Source organism: Mesoplodon densirostris, chromosome 4, assembly GCF_025265405.1.
Source record: "Mesoplodon densirostris isolate mMesDen1 chromosome 4, mMesDen1 primary haplotype, whole genome shotgun sequence".
Classification (NCBI taxonomy): domain Eukaryota; kingdom Metazoa; phylum Chordata; class Mammalia; order Artiodactyla; family Ziphiidae; genus Mesoplodon; species Mesoplodon densirostris.
Window position 1 is genome coordinate 112,550,934 of NC_082664.1, and position 21,085 is coordinate 112,572,018.

Consider the following 21,085-nt stretch of genomic DNA (forward strand, 5'->3'; position numbering starts at 1 on the left):
GTCTAATTTCTCTACGTCCCGCAAGACACACTTTGGGCGACATTCCTCCGGCAACGGGATCACAAATCTATGCAGTTTAAGTACCTAACTGCATCCTCATGTACTGCCAAAGCCATCCCCTTCAGAGGCAGCTGATGCCAGCCCATCACGAACAGGACACATTCTTGGGAAGACGTGGCTAGCGCCTGCAACCCAGTCATGACAGCCCATCCCACGACATCACACAGGACATGTCCTCATGATGCCTTACCACCTTCTCCAGACCAGCAGTCACCACGCCGGCTTAAATGCAGCACTCGGTCCTAACCCCACTCCATGATGACCCACATAGTGCCTCAACTGTGCCGGGAGCTGCAGTGGAATTGCTGACATGGGCAATACCTAGGCCTAATCCATCAACACCCTTCCGTTGAAGACCAACCCCAGCCCACACCCATCCACTGCTCCATCCCCACTGGGCACTAAAGAAATTTGATGCACCCAAGCAAATGACAGGGAGAGACATAGGCCTGGCCTGAAGCTCCAGGCTCCAACTAGGGAAGCTTCCTCATTTTGGCTTCCAGAAATAACCCCTGAAGCTGCATGCACAAAGCGTGATCCTGGCCAAAGCACACCTTCCCAAGCTGCAAGCTTACTGGGCTTACACCAGCACACACTCCGACCCTGAAGACCAGCAGGAGAGCATTCCCCCTCGCATGCCCTCAACGGTCTTTCAGCAGGGACCTAATAGGCGTAGATGAGCCCGCTTATGGGCAGACACAGTGGACCCTCAGATAGGAGCACCTCGAATTCTGGAACCCTGCTGGGTGTTTGCATGCAGGTCAGAAGGGGACGCTGGCCCTCACTCCTCACTCTCCCCTACCCACGAGAGACCAAACGTGCTGGACCTCAGATTCGATGAGACGGTAGAGTGTTCTCACTCATTTTGTTCAGATTTCCAAGGAATGCATACAAGGGTGTCATCATCGATCCAAGCACAGCCTGGGACGGTGCAGAACACAACCGGGCATGCTGTGGGGGTCTGAAGAGGAGACATGACCTCGGAGGACTCCAAAACCCTGGGGAATCCACAGCCCTCAGGCCACTCAGAAAGAACAACAGTCAAACCACTCTTGCAGCCACTGGGACCGTTTGAGGAAAACCTCATATCCAATGGCACATCATAGGGTGGGTGAAAGCCTACCTTCCTGAGTTAGCCAGAGACACGCTTAGCAACATGTCCCCGCGTCATTTTTCCACTTTTCCTTAGCACCTACAGTCATCAGCCAACGCGTAGGTCTTCTTGTCTTTGCCGACGGCCAGCCTTGTCCAGCAGCGGCACCTGAGAAGTGGACATAATTCAGGCAGGTTTCAGAATTGGAACGGTGAACTCAGAGATCATGATTCATGAGAATTTTTACCTGGGCTTGAGCTCGGACCCTGCTTCCCAAGGTCGTCTACCTTTACAGGAACTCAATGTTTGTCTGACAGCATGAGTGCAGGAAGTAAGGCATGTACGTTGGCCCGTACGTGAGAGGGTATATTTTTGTTTTCACGCATGTGCGCATGTGTGACTATTACTGCACACGAGGACACGCTTGTTGGCTTCTTTCTGTGCCTCTGAATCCTCACCTTGGTCTCTGTGTGTCCCTGTGGCCCTCTCCTGAGACCTCGAACCATAAAAGCCAGAGTTTAAACACAGCGCCCTGGATCTGGACCCTCGCACTGAATGGAGAAAGACCCCTTCAAACTTCAACAGACTGAATGTGAACTTTGAAAGCCAGGGGGTTTGGAAATAGGCCACGGACTTCCACTCTTCCACAGCCAAGCCTTCTGGCCAAAGCACAAACACCTGACGAGACCTGCCTTCCGGCCGTGGGTGTAACATATACATGGAACTGGAAATCCTACCTCCCAGTAGAATATCTAATGTGCACTTGGGGCCACTCCCATCATTTTCAGGAGCAAGGAAACTTCCTATGGGTGGGCCAACCTGCGACTGGCTATAGTCAACATGCAGCCCGGCACCTCTCAAGGGGCTAACGAAATTCGGCCCAGTTGCCAATTGTTGCCAAATACCCCAAATCACTTTCCGAGGACCCATGGATATGCCCACCACAGGAAGTGGTGGGCTTCAGCAACCAAGACCCACGTTCAAACCCCACTGCGGAAACTAGGCTACCTTCCCGGGCACGTGTTGCCAGCACCCAGCCAGCAGGTTTGGCGGCCCTGAACCCAGAGGAAACGCTCAAATTCTTGACAGTGTCATCCTACGTGCCCTCCTGCTGCCCACAGGGCAACTCAACTCTACTGGAAGCCACAGACATCCTGCAAACACGTGGTCACTGTATACCAGGTAGGACAGACCGCAAGCATGACTGCTTTGATGACTCTGACCCTACCCCATGCATCGTGGCACTTCTCCACTGACAGAGTGACACTACCGAGAACCTCACAAAGATCAAAGGCACTCTCCCCGAGGACGACAGACCGATTTCCAAGGGAAGAACTCTGTTTCGCGAGGGGAGTTGTAAGCTTCAAAGGGCACAGTGGCTGTCCACGGCAGCACAACTGGCATCGCAACACTGAACGCATCTCTGCTCCGCCAAGGGACTGCTCCAGATCAACCTCTAGCTGTTCAAAACTCCTGCGTGCCACACGGGCTGGCCGCATCATGCCCTCTCGGAGAAACACTTTCGCTTTGCATATTCCCAAACAAGGAAACAAAGTGGCCAAAGGGCATGTACGCATAACTCAAATACCCCCAAGGAGAGTGGCACAGACGCTTTGGCATGTCTAATTTCTCTACGTCCCGCAAGACACACTTTGGGCGACATTCCTCCGGCAACGGGATCACAAATCTATGCAGTTTAAGTACCTAACTGCATCCTCATGTACTGCCAAAGCCATCCCCTTCAGAGGCAGCTGATGCCAGCCCATCACGAACAGGACACATCCTTGGGAAGACGTGGCCAGCGCCTGCAACCCAATCATGACAGCCCATCCCACGACATCACACAGGACATGTCCTCATGATGCCTTACCACCTTCTCCAGACCAGCAGTCACCACGCCGGCTTAAATGCAGCACTCGGTCCTAACCCCACTCCATGATGACCCACATAGTGCCTCAACTGTGCCGGGAGCTGCAGTGGAATTGCTGACATGGGCAATACCTAGGCCTAATCCATCAACACCCTTCCGTTGAAGACCAACCCCAGCCCACACCCATCCACTGCTCCATCCCCACCGGGCACTAAAGAACTTTGATGCACCCAAACAAATGACAGGGAGGGACACAGTCCTGGCCTCAGGCTCCAGGCTCCAACCAGGGAAGCTTCCTCATTTTGGCTTCCAGAAATAGCCCCCGAAGCTGCATGCACAAAGCGTGATCCTGGCCAAAGCACACCTTCCCAAGCTGCAAGCTTACTGGGCCTACACCAGCACACACTCCGACTCTGAAGACCAGCAGGAGAGCCTTCCCCCTCGCATGCCCTCAACGGTCTTTCAGCAGGGACCTAATATGCGTAGATGATCCCGCTTATGGGCAGACACAGTGGACCCTCAGATAGGAGCACCTCGAATTCTGGAACCCTGCTGGGTGTTTGCATGCAGGTCAGAAGGGGACGCTGGCCCTCACTCCTCACTCTCCCCTACCCCCGAGAGACGAAACGTGCTGGACCTCAGATTCGATGAGGAGACGGTAGAGTGTTCTCACTCATTTTGTTCAGATTTCCAAGGAATGCATACAAGGGTGTCATCATCGATCCAAGCACAGGCTGGGACGCTGCATAACACAACCTGGTGAGCCGTGGGTGTCTGAAGAGGAGACATGACCTCGGAGGACTCCAAAACCCTGGGGAATCCACAGCCCTCAGGCCACTCAGAAAGAGCAACAGTCAATCCACTCTTGCAGCCACTGGGACCGTCTGAGGAAAACCTCCTATCCAATGGCACATCATAGGGTGGGTGAAAGCCTACCTTCCTGAGTTAGCCAGAGCCACGCTTAGCAACATGCCCCCGCATCATTTTTCCACTTTTCCTTAGCACCTACAGTCATCAGCCAACGCGTTGGTCTTCTTGTCTTTGCCGACGGCCAGCCTTGTCCAGCAGCGGCACCTGAGAAGTGGACATAATTCAGGCAGGTTTCAGAATTGGAACGGTGAACTCAGAGATCATGATTCATGAGAATTTTTACCTGGGCTTGAGCTCAGACCCTGCTTCCCAAGGACGTCTACCTTTACAGAGTACTCAATGTTTGTCTGACAGCACGAATGCAGGAAGTAAGGCATGTACGTTGGCCCGTACGTGAGAGGGTATATTTTTGTTTTCACACATGTGCGCATGTGTGACTATTTCTGCACACGAGGACGCGCTTGTGGGCTTCTTTCTGTGCCTCTGAATCCTCACCTTGGTCTCTGTGTGTCCATGTGGCCCTCTCCTGAGACCTCGAACCATAAAAGCCAGAGTTTACACACAGAGCCCTGGATCTGGACCCTCACACTGAATGGAGAAAGACCCCTTCAAACTTCAACAGACTGAATGTGAACTTTGAAAGCCAGGGGGTTTGGAAATAGGCCACGGACTTCCACTCTTCCACAGCCAAGCCTTCTGGCCAAAGCACAAACACCTGACGAGACCTGCCTTCCGGCCGTGGGTGTAACATATACATGGACCTGGAAATCCTGCCTCCCAGTAGAATATCTAATGTGCACTTGGGGCCACTCCCATCATTTTCAGGAGCAAGGAAACTTCCTATGGGTGGGCCAACCTGCGACTGGCTATAGTCAACATGCAGCCCGGCACCTCTCAAGGGGCTAACGAAATTCGGCCCAGCTGCCAATTGTTGCCAAATACGCCAAATCACTTTCCGAGGACCCATGGATATGCCCACCACAGGAAGTGGTGGGCTTCAGCAACCAAGACCCACGTTCAAACCCCACTGCGGAAACTAGGCTACCTTCCCGGGCACGTGTTGCCAGCACCCAGCCAGCAGGTTTGGCGGCCCTGAACCCGGAGGAAACGCTCAAATTCTTGACAGTGTCATCCTACGTGCCCTCCTGCTGCCCACAGGGCAACTCAACTCTACTGGAAGCCACAGACATCCTGCAAACACGTGGTCACTGTATACCAGGTAGGACAGACCGTAAGCATGACTGCTTTAATGACTCTGACCCTACCCCATGCATCGTGGCACTTCTCCACTGACAGAGTGACACTACCAAGAACCTCACAAAGATAAAAGGCACTCTCCCCGAGGACGACAGACCGATTTCCAAGGGAAGAAATCTGTTTCGCGAGGGGAGTTGTAAGCTTCAAAGGGCACAGTGGCTGTCCACGGCAGCACACCTGGCATCGCAACACTGAACGCATCTCTGCTCCGCCAAGGGACTGCTCCAGATCAACCTCTAGCTGTTCAAAACTCCTGCGTGACACAAGGGCTGGCCGCATCATGCCCTCTCGGAGAAACACTTTCGCTTTGCATATTCCCAAACAAGGAAACAAAGTGGCCAAAGGGCATGTACGCATAACTCAAATACCCCCAAGGAGAGTGGCACAGACGCTTTGGCATGTCTAATTTCTCTACGTCCCGCAAGACACACTTTGGGCGACATTGCTCCGGCAACAGGATCACAAATCTATGCAGTTTAAGTACCTAACTGCATCCTCATGTACTGCCAAAGCCATCCCCTTCAGAGGCAGCTGATGCCAGCCCATCACGAACAGGACACATCCTTGGGAAGACGTGGCCAGCGCCTGCAACCCAATCATGACAGCCCATCCCACGACATCACACAGGACATGTCCTCATGATGCCTTACCACCTTCTCCAGACCAGCAGTCACCACGCCGGCTTAAATGCAACACTCGGTGCTAACCCCACTCCATGATGACCCACATAGTGCCTCAACTGTGCTGGGAGCTGCAGTGGAATTGCTGACATGGGCAATACCTAGGCCTAATCCATCAACACCCTTCCGTTGAAGACCAACCCCAGCCCACACCCATCCACTGCTCCATCCCCACCGGGCACTAAAGAACTTTGATGCACCCAAACAAATGACAGGGAGGGACACAGTCCTGGCCTGAGGCTCCAGGCTCCAACCAGGGAAGCTTCCTCATTTTGGCTTCCAGAAATAGCCCCCGAAGCTGCATGCACAAAGCGTGATCCTGGCCAAAGCACACCTTCCCAAGCTGCAAGCTTACTTGGCCTACACCAGCACACACGCGGACTCTGAAGACTAGCAGGAGAGCCTTCCCCCTCGCATGCCCTCAACGGTCTTTCAGCAGGGACCTAATATGCGTAGATGACCCCGCTTATGGGCAGACACAGTGGACCCTCAGATAGGAGCACCTCGAATTCTGGAACCCTGCTGGGTGTTTGCATGCAGGTCAGAAGGGGACGCTGGCCCTCACTCCTCAATCTCCCCTACCCACGAGAGACGAAACGTGCTGGACCTCAGATTCGATGAGGAGACGGTAGAGCGTTCTCACTCATTTTGTTCAGATTTCCAAGGAATGCATACAAGAGTGTCATCATCGATCCAAGCACAGCCTGGGACGCTGCCTAAAACAACCTGGCGAGCCGTGTGGGTCTGAAGAGGAGACATGACCTCGGAGGACTCCAAAACCCTGGGGAATCCACAGCCCTCAGGCCACTCAGAAAGAGCAACAGTCAATCCACTCTTGCAGCCACTGGGACCGTCTGAGGAAAACCTCCTATCCAATGGCACATCATAGGGTGGGTGAAAGCCTACCTTACTGAGTTAGCCAGAGCCACGCTTAGCAACATGCCCCCGCGTCATTTTTCCACTTTTCCTTAGCACCTACAGTCATCAGCCAACGCGTAGGTCTTCTTGTCTTTGCCGATGGCCAGCCTTGTCCAGCAGCGGCACCTGAGAAGTGGACATAATTCAGGCAGGTTTCAGAATTGGAACGGTGAACTCAGAGATCATGATTCATGAGAATTTTTACCTGGGCTTGAGCTCGGACCCTGCTTCCCAAGGACGTATACCTTTACTGAGAACACAATGTTTGTCTGACAGCACGACTGCAGGAAGTAAGGCATGTACGTTGTCCCATACGTGAGAGGGTATATTTTTGTTTTCACGCATGTGCGCATGTGTGACTATTACTGCACACGAGGACACGCTTGTTGGCTTCTTTCTGTGCCTCTGAATCCTCACCTTGGTCTCTGTGTGTCCCTGTGGCCCTCTCCTGAGACCTCGAACCATAAAAGCCAGAGTTTAAACACAGCGCCCTGGATCTGGACCCTCGCACTGAATGGAGAAAGACCCCTTCAAACTTCAACAGACTGAATGTGAACTTTGAAAGCCAGGGGGTTTTGAAATAGGCCATGGACTTCCACTCTTCCACAGCCAAGCCTTCTGGCCAAAGCACAAACACCTGGCGAGACCTGCCTTCCAGCCGTGGGTGTAACATATACATGGACCTGGAAATCCTGCCTCCCAGTAGAATATCTAATGTGCAATTGGGGCCACTCCCATCATTTTCAGGATCAAGGAAACCTCCTATGGGTGGGCCGACCTGTGACAGGCTATAGTCAACATGCAGCCCGGCAACTATCAAGGGGCTAACGAAATTCGGCCCAACTGCCAATTGTTGCCAACTACGCCAAATCATTTTCCGAGGACCCATGGGTATGCCCACCACAGGAAGTGGTGGGCTTCAGCAACCAAGACCCACGTTCAAACCCCACTGCGGAAACTAGGCTACCTTCCCGGGCACGTGTTGCCAGCACTCAGCCAGCAGGTTTGGCGGCCCTGAACCCGGAGGAAATGCTCAAATTCTTGACAGTGTCGTCCTACATGCCCTCCTCCTGCCCACAGGGCAACTCGACTCTACTGGAAGCCACAGACATCCTGCAAACACGTGGTCACTGTATACCAGGTAGGACAGACCGCAAGCATGACTGCTTTGATGACTCTGACCCTACCCCATGCATCGTGGCACTTCTCCACTGACAGAGTGACACTACCGAGAACCTCACAAAGATCAAAGGCACTCTCCCCGAGGACGACAGACCGATTTCCAACGGAAGAACTCTGTTTCGCGAGGGGTGTTGTAAGCTTCAAAGGGCACAGTGGCTGTCCACGGCAGCACACCTGGCATCGCAACACTGAACGCATCTCTGCTCCGCCAAGGGACTGCTCCAGATCAACCTCCAACTGTTCAAAACTCTTGCGTGCCACTCGGGCTGGCCGCATCATGCCCTCTCGGAGAAACACTTTCGCTTTGCATATTCCCAAACAAGGAAACAAAGTGGCCAAAGGGCCTGTACGCATAACTCAAATACCCCCAAGGAGAGTGGCACAGACGCTTCAGCATGTCTAATTTCTCTACGTCCCGCAAGACACACTTTGGGCGACATTCCTCCGGCAACGGGATCACAAATCTATGCAGTTTAAGTACCTAACTGCATCCTCATGTACTGCCAAAGCCATCCCCTTCAGAGGCAGCTGATGCCAGCCCATCACGAACAGGACACATTCTTGGGAAGACGTGGCTAGCGCCTGCAACCCAGTCATGACAGCCCATCCCACGACATCACACAGGACATGTCCTCATGATGCCTTACCACCTTCTCCAGACCAGCAGTCACCACGCCGGCTTAAATGCAGCACTCGGTCCTAACCCCACTCCATGATGACCCACATAGTGCCTCAACTGTGCCGGGAGCTGCAGTGGAATTGCTGACATGGGCAATACCTAGGCCTAATCCATCAACACCCTTCCGTTGAAGACCAACCCCAGCCCACACCCATCCACTGCTCCATCCCCACTGGGCACTAAAGAAATTTGATGCACCCAAGCAAATGACAGGGAGAGACATAGGCCTGGCCTGAAGCTCCAGGCTCCAACTAGGGAAGCTTCCTCATTTTGGCTTCCAGAAATAGCCCCTGAAGCTGCATGCACAAAGCGTGATCCTGGCCAAAGCACACCTTCCCAAGCTGCAAGCTTACTGGGCCTACACCAGCACACACTCCGACTCTGAAGACCAGCAGGAGAGCATTCCCCCTCGCATGCCCTCAACGGTCTTTCAGCAGGGACCTGATAGGCGTAGATGAGCCCGCTTATGGGCAGACACAGTGGACCCTCAGATAGGAGCACCTCGAATTCTGGAACCCTGCTGGGTGTTTGCATGCAGGTCAGAAGGGGACGCTGGCCCTCACTCCTCACTCTCCCCTACCCCCGAGAGACCAAACGTGCTGGACCTCAGATTCGATGAGACGGTAGAGTGTTCTCACTCATTTTGTTCAGATTTCCAAGGAATGCATACAAGGGTGTCATCATCGATCCAAGCACAGCCTGGGACAGTGCAGAACACAACCGGGCATGCTGTGGGGGTCTGAAGAGGAGACATGACCTCGGAGGATTCCAAAACCCTGGGGAATCCACAGCCCTCAGGCCACTCAGAAAGAACAACAGTCAAACCACTCTTGCAGCCACTGGGACCGTTTGAGGAAAACCTCATATCCAATGGCACATCATAGGGTGGGTGAAAGCCTACCTTCCTGAGTTAGCCAGAGACACGCTTAGCAACATGTCCCCGCGTCATTTTTCCACTTTTCCTTAGCACCTACAGTCATCAGCCAACGCGTAGGTCTTCTTGTCTTTGCCGACGGCCAGCCTTGTCCAGTAGCGGCACCTGAGAAGTGGACATAATTCAGGCAGGTTTCAGAATTGGAACGGTGAACTCAGAGATCATGATTCATGAGAATTTTTACCTGGGCTTGAGCTCGGACCCTGCTTCCCAAGGTCGTCTACCTTTACAGGAACTCAATGTTTGTCTGACAGCATGAGTGCAGGAAGTAAGGCATGTACGTTGGCCCGTACGTGAGAGGGTATATTTTTGTTTTCACGCATGTGCGCATGTGTGACTATTACTGCACACGAGGACACGCTTGTTGGCTTCTTTCTGTGCCTCTGAATCCTCACCTTGGTCTCTGTGTGTCCCTGTGGCCCTCTCCTGAGACCTCGAACCATAAAAGCCAGAGTTTAAACACAGCGCCCTGGATCTGGACCCTCGCACTGAATGGAGAAAGACCCCTTCAAACTTCAACAGACTGAATGTGAACTTTGAAAGCCAGGGGGTTTGGAAATAGGCCACGGACTTCCACTCTTCCACAGCCAAGCCTTCTGGCCAAAGCACAAACACCTGACGAGACCTGCCTTCCGGCCGTGGGTGTAACATATACATGGACCTGGAAATCCTACCTCCCAGTAGAATATCTAATGTGCACTTGGGGCCACTCCCATCATTTTCAGGAGCAAGGAAACTTCCTATGGGTGGGCCAACCTGCGACTGGCTATAGTCAACATGCAGCCCGGCACCTCTCAAGGGGCTAACGAAATTCGGCCCAGTTGCCAATTGTTGCCAAATACCCCAAATCACTTTCCGAGGACCCATGGATATGCCCACCACAGGAAGTGGTGGGCTTCAGCAACCAAGACCCACGTTCAAACCCCACTGCGGAAACTAGGCTACCTTCCCGGGCACGTGTTGCCAGCACCCAGCCAGCAGGTTTGGCGGCCCTGAACCCAGAGGAAACGCTCAAATTCTTGACAGTGTCATCCTACGTGCCCTCCTGCTGCTCACAGGGCAACTCAACTCTACTGGAAGCCACAGACATCCTGCAAACACGTGGTCACTGTATACCAGGTAGGACAGACCGCAAGCATGACTGCTTTGATGACTCTGACCCTACCCCATGCATCGTGGCACTTCTCCACTGACAGAGTGACACTACCGAGAACCTCACAAAGATCAAAGGCACTCTCCCCGAGGACGACAGACCGATTTCCAAGGGAAGAACTCTGTTTCGCGAGGGGAGTTGTAAGCTTCAAAGGGCACAGTGGCTGTCCACGGCAGCACAACTGGCATCGCAACACTGAACGCATCTCTGCTCCGCCAAGGGACTGCTCCAGATCAACCTCTAGCTGTTCAAAACTCCTGCGTGCCACACGGGCTGGCCGCATCATGCCCTCTCGGAGAAACACTTTCGCTTTGCATATTCCCAAACAAGGAAACAAAGTGGCCAAAGGGCATGTACGCATAACTCAAATACCCCCAAGGAGAGTGGCACAGACGCTTTGGCATGTCTAATTTCTCTACGTCCCGCAAGACACACTTTGGGCGACATTCCTCCGGCAACGGGATCACAAATCTATGCAGTTTAAGTACCTAACTGCATCCTCATGTACTGCCAAAGCCATCCCCTTCAGAGGCAGCTGATGCCAGCCCATCACGAACAGGACACATCCTTGGGAAGACGTGGCCAGCGCCTGCAACCCAATCATGACAGCCCATCCCACGACATCACACAGGACATGTCCTCATGATGCCTTACCACCTTCTCCAGACCAGCAGTCACCACGCCGGCTTAAATGCAGCACTCGGTCCTAACCCCACTCCATGATGACCCACATAGTGCCTCAACTGTGCCGGGAGCTGCAGTGGAATTGCTGACATGGGCAATACCTAGGCCTAATCCATCAACACCCTTCCGTTGAAGACCAACCCCAGCCCACACCCATCCACTGCTCCATCCCCACCGGGCACTAAAGAACTTTGATGCACCCAAACAAATGACAGGGAGGGACACAGTCCTGGCCTCAGGCTCCAGGCTCCAACCAGGGAAGCTTCCTCATTTTGGCTTCCAGAAATAGCCCCCGAAGCTGCATGCACAAAGCGTGATCCTGGCCAAAGCACACCTTCCCAAGCTGCAAGCTTGCTGGGCCTACACCAGCACACACTCCGACTCTGAAGACCAGCAGGAGAGCCTTCCCCCTCGCATGCCCTCAACGGTCTTTCAGCAGGGACCTAATATGCGTAGATGATCCCGCTTATGGGCAGACACAGTGGACCCTCAGATAGGAGCACCTCGAATTCTGGAACCCTGCTGGGTGTTTGCATGCAGGTCAGAAGGGGACGCTGGCCCTCACTCCTCACTCTCCCCTACCCCCGAGAGACGAAACGTGCTGGACCTCAGATTCGATGAGGAGACGGTAGAGTGTTCTCACTCATTTTGTTCAGATTTCCAAGGAATGCATACAAGGGTGTCATCATCGATCCAAGCACAGGCTGGGACGCTGCATAACACAACCTGGTGAGCCGTGGGTGTCTGAAGAGGAGACATGACCTCGGAGGACTCCAAAACCCTGGGGAATCCACAGCCCTCAGGCCACTCAGAAAGAGCAACAGTCAATCCACTCTTGCAGCCACTGGGACCGTCTGAGGAAAACCTCCTATCCAATGGCACATCATAGGGTGGGTGAAAGCCTACCTTCCTGAGTTAGCCAGAGCCACGCTTAGCAACATGCCCCCGCATCATTTTTCCACTTTTCCTTAGCACCTACAGTCATCAGCCAACGCGTTGGTCTTCTTGTCTTTGCCGACGGCCAGCCTTGTCCAGCAGCGGCACCTGAGAAGTGGACATAATTCAGGCAGGTTTCAGAATTGGAACGGTGAACTCAGAGATCATGATTCATGAGAATTTTTACCTGGGCTTGAGCTCAGACCCTGCTTCCCAAGGACGTCTACCTTTACAGAGTACTCAATGTTTGTCTGACAGCACGAATGCAGGAAGTAAGGCATGTACGTTGGCCCGTACGTGAGAGGGTATATTTTTGTTTTCACACATGTGCGCATGTGTGACTATTTCTGCACACGAGGACGCGCTTGTGGGCTTCTTTCTGTGCCTCTGAATCCTCACCTTGGTCTCTGTGTGTCCATGTGGCCCTCTCCTGAGACCTCGAACCATAAAAGCCAGAGTTTACACACAGAGCCCTGGATCTGGACCCTCACACTGAATGGAGAAAGACCCCTTCAAACTTCAACAGACTGAATGTGAACTTTGAAAGCCAGGGGGTTTGGAAATAGGCCACGGACTTCCACTCTTCCACAGCCAAGCCTTCTGGCCAAAGCACAAACACCTGACGAGACCTGCCTTCCGGCCGTGGGTGTAACATATACATGGACCTGGAAATCCTGCCTCCCAGTAGAATATCTAATGTGCACTTGGGGCCACTCCCATCATTTTCAGGAGCAAGGAAACTTCCTATGGGTGGGCCAACCTGCGACTGGCTATAGTCAACATGCAGCCCGGCACCTCTCAAGGGGCTAACGAAATTCGGCCCAGCTGCCAATTGTTGCCAAATACGCCAAATCACTTTCCGAGGACCCATGGATATGCCCACCACAGGAAGTGGTGGGCTTCAGCAACCAAGACCCACGTTCAAACCCCACTGCGGAAACTAGGCTACCTTCCCGGGCACGTGTTGCCAGCACCCAGCCAGCAGGTTTGGCGGCCCTGAACCCGGAGGAAACGCTCAAATTCTTGACAGTGTCATCCTACGTGCCCTCCTGCTGCCCACAGGGCAACTCAACTCTACTGGAAGCCACAGACATCCTGCAAACACGTGGTCACTGTATACCAGGTAGGACAGACCGTAAGCATGACTGCTTTAATGACTCTGACCCTACCCCATGCATCGTGGCACTTCTCCACTGACAGAGTGACACTACCGAGAACCTCACAAAGATCAAAGGCACTCTCCCCGAGGACGACAGACCGATTTCCAAGGGAAGAAATCTGTTTCGCGAGGGGAGTTGTAAGCTTCAAAGGGCACAGTGGCTGTCCACGGCAGCACACCTGGCATCGCAACACTGAACGCATCTCTGCTCCGCCAAGGGACTGCTCCAGATCAACCTCTAGCTGTTCAAAACTCCTGCGTGACACAAGGGCTGGCCGCATCATGCCCTCTCGGAGAAACACTTTCGCTTTGCATATTCCCAAACAAGGAAACAAAGTGGCCAAAGGGCATGTACGCATAACTCAAATACCCCCAAGGAGAGTGGCACAGACGCTTTGGCATGTCTAATTTCTCTACGTCCCGCAAGACACACTTTGGGCGACATTCCTCCGGCAACAGGATCACAAATCTATGCAGTTTAAGTACCTAACTGCATCCTCATGTACTGCCAAAGCCATCCCCTTCAGAGGCAGCTGATGCCAGCCCATCACGAACAGGACACATCCTTGGGAAGACGTGGCCAGCGCCTGCAACCCAATCATGACAGCCCATCCCACGACATCACACAGGACATGTCCTCATGATGCCTTACCACCTTCTCCAGACCAGCAGTCACCACGCCGGCTTAAATGCAACACTCGGTGCTAACCCCACTCCATGATGACCCACATAGTGCCTCAACTGTGCTGGGAGCTGCAGTGGAATTGCTGACATGGGCAATACCTAGGCCTAATCCATCAACACCCTTCCGTTGAAGACCAACCCCAGCCCACACCCATCCACTGCTCCATCCCCACCGGGCACTAAAGAACTTTGATGCACCCAAACAAATGACAGGGAGGGACACAGTCCTGGCCTGAGGCTCCAGGCTACAACCAGGGAAGCTTCCTCATTTTGGCTTCCAGAAATAGCCCCCGAAGCTGCATGCACAAAGCGTGATCCTGGCCAAAGCACACCTTCCCAAGCTGCAAGCTTACTTGGCCTACACCAGCACACACGCGGACTCTGAAGACTAGCAGGAGAGCCTTCCCCCTCGCATGCCCTCAACGGTCTTTCAGCAGGGACCTAATATGCGTAGATGACCCCGCTTATGGGCAGACACAGTGGACCCTCAGATAGGAGCACCTCGAATTCTGGAACCCTGCTGGGTGTTTGCATGCAGGTCAGAAGGGGACGCTGGCCCTCACTCCTCAATCTCCCCTACCCACGAGAGACGAAACGTGCTGGACCTCAGATTCGATGAGGAGACGGTAGAGCGTTCTCACTCATTTTGTTCAGATTTCCAAGGAATGCATACAAGAGTGTCATCATCGATCCAAGCACAGCCTGGGACGCTGCCTAACACAACCTGGCGAGCCGTGGGGGTCTGAAGAGGAGACATGACCTCGGAGGACTCCAAAACCCTGGGGAATAAACAGCCCTCAGGCCACTCAGAAAGAGCAACAGTCAATCCACTCTTGCAGCCACTGGGACCGTCTGAGGAAAACCTCCTATCCAATGGCACATCATAGGGTGGGTGAAAGCCTACCTTACTGAGTTAGCCAGAGCCACGCTTAGCAACATGCCCCCGTGTCATTTTTCCACTTTTCCTTAGCACCTACAGTCATCAGCCAACGCGTAGGTCTTCTTGTTTTTGCCAACGGCCAGCCTTGTCCAGCAGCGGCACCTGAGAAGTGGACATAATTCAGGCAGGTTTCAGAATTGGAACGGTGAACTCAGAGATCACGATTCATGAGAATTTTTACCTGGGCTTAAGCTCGGACCCTGCTTCCCAAGGACGTCTACCTTTACAGAGAACTCAATGTTTGTCTGACAGCACAACTGCAGGAAGTAAGGCATGTACGTTGGGCCGTACGTGAGAGGGTATATTTTTGTTTTCACGCATGTGCACATGTGTGACTATTTCTGCACATGAGGACACGGTTGTTGGCTTCTTTCTGTGCCTCTCAATCCTCACCTTGGTCTCTGCATGTCCCTGTGGCCCTCTCCTGAGACCTCGAACCATAAAAGCCAGAGTTTACACACAGAGCCCTGGATCTGGACCCTCGCACTGAATGGAGAAAGACCCCTTCAAACTTCAACAGACTGAATGTGAACTTTGAAAGCCAGTGGTTTTTGAAATAGGCCACGGACTTCCACTCTTCCACAGCCAAGCCTTCTGGCCAAAGCACAAACACCTGACGAGACCTGCCTTCCGGCCGTGGGTGTAACATATACATGGACCTGGAAATCCTGCCTCCCAGTAGAATATCTAATGTGCACTTGGGGCCACTCCCATCATTTTCAGGAGCAAGGAAACTTCCTATGGGTGGGCCAACCTGCGACTGGCTATAGTCAACATGCAGCCCGGCACCTCTCAAGGGGCTAACGAAATTCGGCCCAACTGCCAATTGTTGCCAAATACGCCAAATCACTTTCCGAGGACCCATGGGTATGCCCACCACAGGAAGTGGTGGGCTTCAGCAACCAAGACCCACGTTCAATCCCCACTGCGGAAACTAGGCTACCTTCCCAGGCACGTGTTGCCAGCACCCAGCCAGCAGGTTTGGCGGCCCTGAACCCAGAGGAAACGCTCAAATTCTTGACAGTGTCATCCTACGTGCCCTCCTCCAGCCCACAGGGCAACTCGACTCTACTGGAAGCCACAGACATCCTGTAAACACGTGGTCACTGTATACCAGGTAGGACAGACCGCAAGCATGACTGCTTTGATGACTCTGACCCTACCCCATGCATCGTGGCACTTCTCCACTGACAGAGTGACACTACCGAGAACCGCACAAAGATCAAAGGCACTCTCCCCGAGGACGACAGACCGATTTCCAACGGAAGAACTCTGTTTCACGAGGGGAGTTGTAAGCTTCAAAGGGCACAGTGGCTGTCCACGGCAGCACACCTGGCATCGCAACACTGAACGCATCTCTGCTCCGCCAAGGGACTGCTCCAGATCAACTTCTAGCTGTTCAAAACTCCTGCGTGCCACACGGGCTGGCCGCATCATGCCCTCTCGGAGAAACACTTTCGCTTTGCATATTCCCAAACAAGGAAACAAAGTGGCCAAAGGGCATGTACGCATAACTCAAATACCCCCAAGGAGAGTGGCACAGACGCTTTGGCATGTCTAATTTCTCTACGTCCCGCAAGACACACTTTGGGCGACATTCCTCCGGCAACGGGATCACAAATCTATGCAGTTTAAGTACCTAACTGCATCCTCATGTACTGCCAAAGCCATCCCCTTCAGAGGCAGCTGATGCCAGCCCATCACGAACAGGACACATCCTTGGGAAGACGTGGCCAGCGCCTGCAACCCAATCATGACAGCCCATCCCACGACATCACACAGGACATGTCCTCATGATGCCTTACCACCTTCTCCAGACCAGCAGTCACCACGCCGGCTTAAATGCAGCACTCGGTCCTAACCCCACTCCATGATGACCCACATAGTGCCTCAACTGTGCCGGGAGCTGCAGTGGAATTGCTGACATGGGCAATACCTAGGCCTAATCCATCAACACCCTTCCGTTGCAGACCAACCCCAGCCCACACCCATCCACTGCTCCATCCCCACCGGGCACTAAAGAACTTTGATGCACCCAAACAAATGACAGGGAGGGACACAGGCCTGGCCTGAGGCTCCAGGCTCCAACCAGGGAAGCTTCCTCATTTTGGCTTCCAGAAATAGCTCCCGAAGCTGCATGCACAAAGCGTGATCCTGGCCCAAGCACACCTTCCCAAGCTGCAAGCTTACTGGGCCTACACCAGCACACACTCCGACTCTGAAGACCAGCAGGAGAGCCTTCCCCCTCGCATGCCCTCAACGGTCTTTCAGCAGGGACCTAATATGCGTAGATGACCCCGCTTATGGGCAGACACAGTGGACCCTCAGATAGGAGCACCTCGAATTCTGGAACCCTGCTGGGTGTTTGCATGCAGGTCAGAAGGGGACGCTGGCCCTCACTCCTCACTCTCCCCTACCCCCGAGAGACGAAACGTGCTGGACCTCAGATTCGATGAGGAGACGGTAGAGTGTTCTCACTCATTTTGTTCAGATTTCCAAGGAATGCATACAAGGGTGTCATCATCGATCCAAGCACTGCCTGGGACGCTGCATAACACAACCTGGCGAGCCGTGGTTGTCTGAAGAGGAGACATGACCTCGGAGTACTCCAAAACCCTGGGGAATCCACAGCCCTCAGGCCACTCAGAAAGAGCAACAGTCAATCCACTCTTGCAGCCACTGGGACCGTCTGAGGAAAACCTCCTATCCAATGGCACATCATAGGGTGGGTGAAAGCCTACCTTCCTGAGTTAGCCAGAGCCACGCTTAGCAACATGCCCCCGCGTCATTTTTCCACTTTTCCTTAGCACCTACAGTCATCAGCCAACGCGTAGGTCTTCTTGTCTTTGCCGACGGCCAGCCTTGTCCGGCAGCGGCACCTGAGAAGTGGACATAATTCAGGCAGGTTTCAGAATTGGAACGGTGAACTCAGAGATCATGATTCATGAGAATTTTTACCTGGGCTTGAGCTCAGACCCTGCTTCCCAAGGACGTCTACCTTTACAGAGTACTAAATGTTTGTCTGACAGCACGAATGCAGGAAGTAAGGCATGTACGTTGGCCCGTACGTGAGAGGGTATATTTTTGTTTTCACACATGTGCGCATGTGTGACTATTTCTGCACACGAGGACACGCTTGTGGGCTTCTTTCTGTGCCTCTGAATCCTCACCTTGGTCTCTGTGTGTCCATGTGGCCCTCTCCTGAGACCTCGAACCATAAAAGCCAGAGTTTACACACAGAGCCCTGGATCTGGACCCTCGCACTGAATGGAGAAAGACCCCTTCAAACTTCAACAGACTGAATGTGAACTTTGAAAGCCAGGGGGTTTGGAAATAGGCCACGGACTTCCACTCTTCCACAGCCAAGCCTTCTGGCCAAAGCACAATCAACTGATGAGACCTGCCTTCCGGCCGTGGGTGTAACATATACATGGACCTGGAAATCCTGCCTCCCAGTAGAATATCTAATGTGCACTTGGGGCCACTCCCATCATTTTCAGGAGCAAGGAAACTTCCTATGGGTGGGCCAACCTGCGACTGGCTATAGTCAACATGTAGCCCAGCACCTCTCAAGGGGCTAACGAAATTCGGCCCAACTGCCAATTGTTTCCAAATACGCCAAATCACTTTCCGAGGACCCATGGGTATGCCCACCACAGGAAGTGGTGGGCTTCAGCAACCAAGACCCACGTTCAAACCCCACTGCGGAAACTAGGCTACCTTCCCAGGCACGTGTTGTAGCACCCAGCCAGCAGGTTTGGCGGCCCTGAACCCGGAGGAAATGCTCAAATTCTTGACAGTGTCATCCTACGTGCCCTCCACCTGCCCAGAGGGCAACTCGACTCTACTGGAAGCCACAGACATCCTGCAAACACGTGGTCACTGTATACCAGGTAGGACAGACCGCAAGCATGACTGCTTTGATGACTCTGACCCTACCCCATGCATCGTGGCACTTCTCCACTGACAGAGTGACACTACCGAGAACCTCACAAAGGTCAAAGTCACTCTCCCCGAGGACGACAGACCGATTTCCAACGGAAGAACTCTGTTTCGCGAGGGGAGTTGTAAGCTTCAAAGGGCACAGTGGCTGTCCACGGCAGCACACCTGGCATCGCAACACTGAACGCATCTCTGCTCCGCCAAGGGACTGCTCCAGATCAACCTCTAGCTGTTCAAAACTCCTGCGTGCCACACGGGCTGGCCGCATCATGCCCTCTCGGAGAAACACTTTCGCTTTGCATATTCCCAAACAAGGAAACAAAGTGGCCAAAGGGCATGTACGCATAACTCAAATACCCCCAAGGAGAGTGGCACTGACGCTTCAGCATGTCTAATTTCTCTACGTCCCGCAAGACAAACTTTGGGCGACATTCCTCCGGCAACGGGATCACAAATCTATGCAGTTTAAGTACCTAACTGCATCCTCATGTACTGCCAAAGCCATCCCCTTCAGAGGCAGCTGATGCCAGCCCATCACGAACAGGACACATTCTTGGGAAGACGTGGACAGCGCCTGCAACCCAATCATGACAGCCCATCCCACGACATCACACAGGACATGTCCTTATGATGCCTTTCCACCTTCTACAGACCAGCAGTCACCACGCCGGCTTAAATGCAGCACTCGGTGCTAACCCCACTCCATGATGACCCACATAGTGCCTCAACTGTGCTGGGAGCTGCAGTGGAATTGCTGACATGGACAATACCTAGGCCTAATCCATCAACACCCTTCCGTTGAAGACCAACCCCAGCCCACACCCATCCACTGCTCCATCCCCACCGGGCACTAAAGAACTTTGATGCACCCAAACAAATGACAGGGAGGGACACTGTCCTGGCCTGAGGCTCCAGGCTCCAACCAGGGAAGCTTCCTCATTTTGGCTTCCAGAAATAGCCCCCGAAGCTGCATGCACAAAGCGTGAACCTGGCCAAAGCACACCTTCCCAAGCTGCAAGCTTACTGGGCCTACACCAGCACACACTCCGACTCTGAAGACCAGCAGGAGAGCCTTCCCCCTCGCATGCCCTCAACGGTCTTTCAGCAGGGACCTAATATGCGTAGATGACCCCGCTTATGGGCAGACACAGTGGACCCTCAGATAGGAGCACCTCGAATTCTGGAACCCTGCTGGGTGTTTGCATGCAGGTCAGAAGGGGACGCTGGCCCTCACTCCTCACTCTCCCCTACCCCCGAGAGATGTAACGTGCTGGACCTCAGATTCGATGAGGAGACGGTAGAGTGTTCTCACTCATTTTGTTCAGATTTCCAAGGAATGCATACAAGGGTGTCATCATCGATCCAAGCACAGGCTGGGACGCTGCAGAACACAACCGGGCATGCAGTGGGGGTCTGAAGAGGAGACATGACCTCGGAGTACTCCAAAACTATGGGGAATCCACAGCCCTCAGGCCACTCAGAAAGAGCAACAGTCAATCCACTCTTGCAGCCACTGGGACCGTCTGAGGAAAACCTTCTATCCAATGGCACATCATAGGGTGGGTGAAAGCCTACCTTCCTGAGTTAGCCAGAGCCACGCTTAGCAACATGCCCCCGCGTCATTTTTCCACTTTTCCTTAGCACCTACAGTCATCAGCCAACGCGTAGGTCTTCTTGTCTTTGCCGACGGCCAGCCTTGTCCGGCAGCGGCACCTGAGAAGTGGACATAATTCAGGCAGGTTTCAGAATTGGAACGGTGAACTCAGAGATCATGATTCATGAGAATTTTTACCTGGGCTTGAGCTCGGACCCTGCTTCCCAAGGACGTCTACCTTTACAGAGAACTCAATGTTTGTCTGACAGCACGAATGCAGGAAGTAAGGCATGTACATTGGCCCGTACGTGAGAGGGTATATTTTTGTTTTCACGCATGTGCGCATGTGTGACTATTTCTGCACACGAGGATGCGCTTGTTGGATTCTTTCTGTGCCTCTGAATCCTCACCTTGGTCTCTGTGTGTCCCTGTGGCCCTCTCCTGAGACCT

The 21,085-nt window shown here is 53.3% G+C and overlaps 8 non-coding genes across 8 annotated transcripts; all 8 read right to left on the reverse strand.

Moving 5' to 3' along the window:
* Positions 1-883: 883 nt before the first annotated feature.
* LOC132490070 (small nucleolar RNA SNORD116) lies at positions 884-972 on the reverse strand. Its single transcript, XR_009532433.1, has one exon. It is a non-coding gene; the product is annotated as a small nucleolar RNA SNORD116 (small nucleolar RNA).
* A 2,684-nt stretch (positions 973-3,656) lies between these two features.
* On the reverse strand, positions 3,657-3,748 carry LOC132489794 (small nucleolar RNA SNORD116). The gene has a single exon (XR_009532166.1). It is a non-coding gene; the product is annotated as a small nucleolar RNA SNORD116 (small nucleolar RNA).
* Positions 3,749-6,433: 2,685 nt separating this feature from the next.
* On the reverse strand, positions 6,434-6,525 carry LOC132489881 (small nucleolar RNA SNORD116). Its single transcript, XR_009532249.1, has one exon. It is a non-coding gene; the product is annotated as a small nucleolar RNA SNORD116 (small nucleolar RNA).
* Positions 6,526-9,210: 2,685 nt separating this feature from the next.
* On the reverse strand, positions 9,211-9,299 carry LOC132490071 (small nucleolar RNA SNORD116). Its single transcript, XR_009532434.1, has one exon. It is a non-coding gene; the product is annotated as a small nucleolar RNA SNORD116 (small nucleolar RNA).
* A 2,684-nt stretch (positions 9,300-11,983) lies between these two features.
* On the reverse strand, positions 11,984-12,075 carry LOC132489795 (small nucleolar RNA SNORD116). The gene has a single exon (XR_009532167.1). It is a non-coding gene; the product is annotated as a small nucleolar RNA SNORD116 (small nucleolar RNA).
* A 2,685-nt stretch (positions 12,076-14,760) lies between these two features.
* LOC132489882 (small nucleolar RNA SNORD116) lies at positions 14,761-14,852 on the reverse strand. Its single transcript, XR_009532250.1, has one exon. It is a non-coding gene; the product is annotated as a small nucleolar RNA SNORD116 (small nucleolar RNA).
* A 2,685-nt stretch (positions 14,853-17,537) lies between these two features.
* On the reverse strand, positions 17,538-17,629 carry LOC132489796 (small nucleolar RNA SNORD116). Its single transcript, XR_009532168.1, has one exon. It is a non-coding gene; the product is annotated as a small nucleolar RNA SNORD116 (small nucleolar RNA).
* A 2,684-nt stretch (positions 17,630-20,313) lies between these two features.
* On the reverse strand, positions 20,314-20,405 carry LOC132489797 (small nucleolar RNA SNORD116). The gene has a single exon (XR_009532169.1). It is a non-coding gene; the product is annotated as a small nucleolar RNA SNORD116 (small nucleolar RNA).
* Between the last annotated feature and the right edge of the window lie 680 nt (positions 20,406-21,085).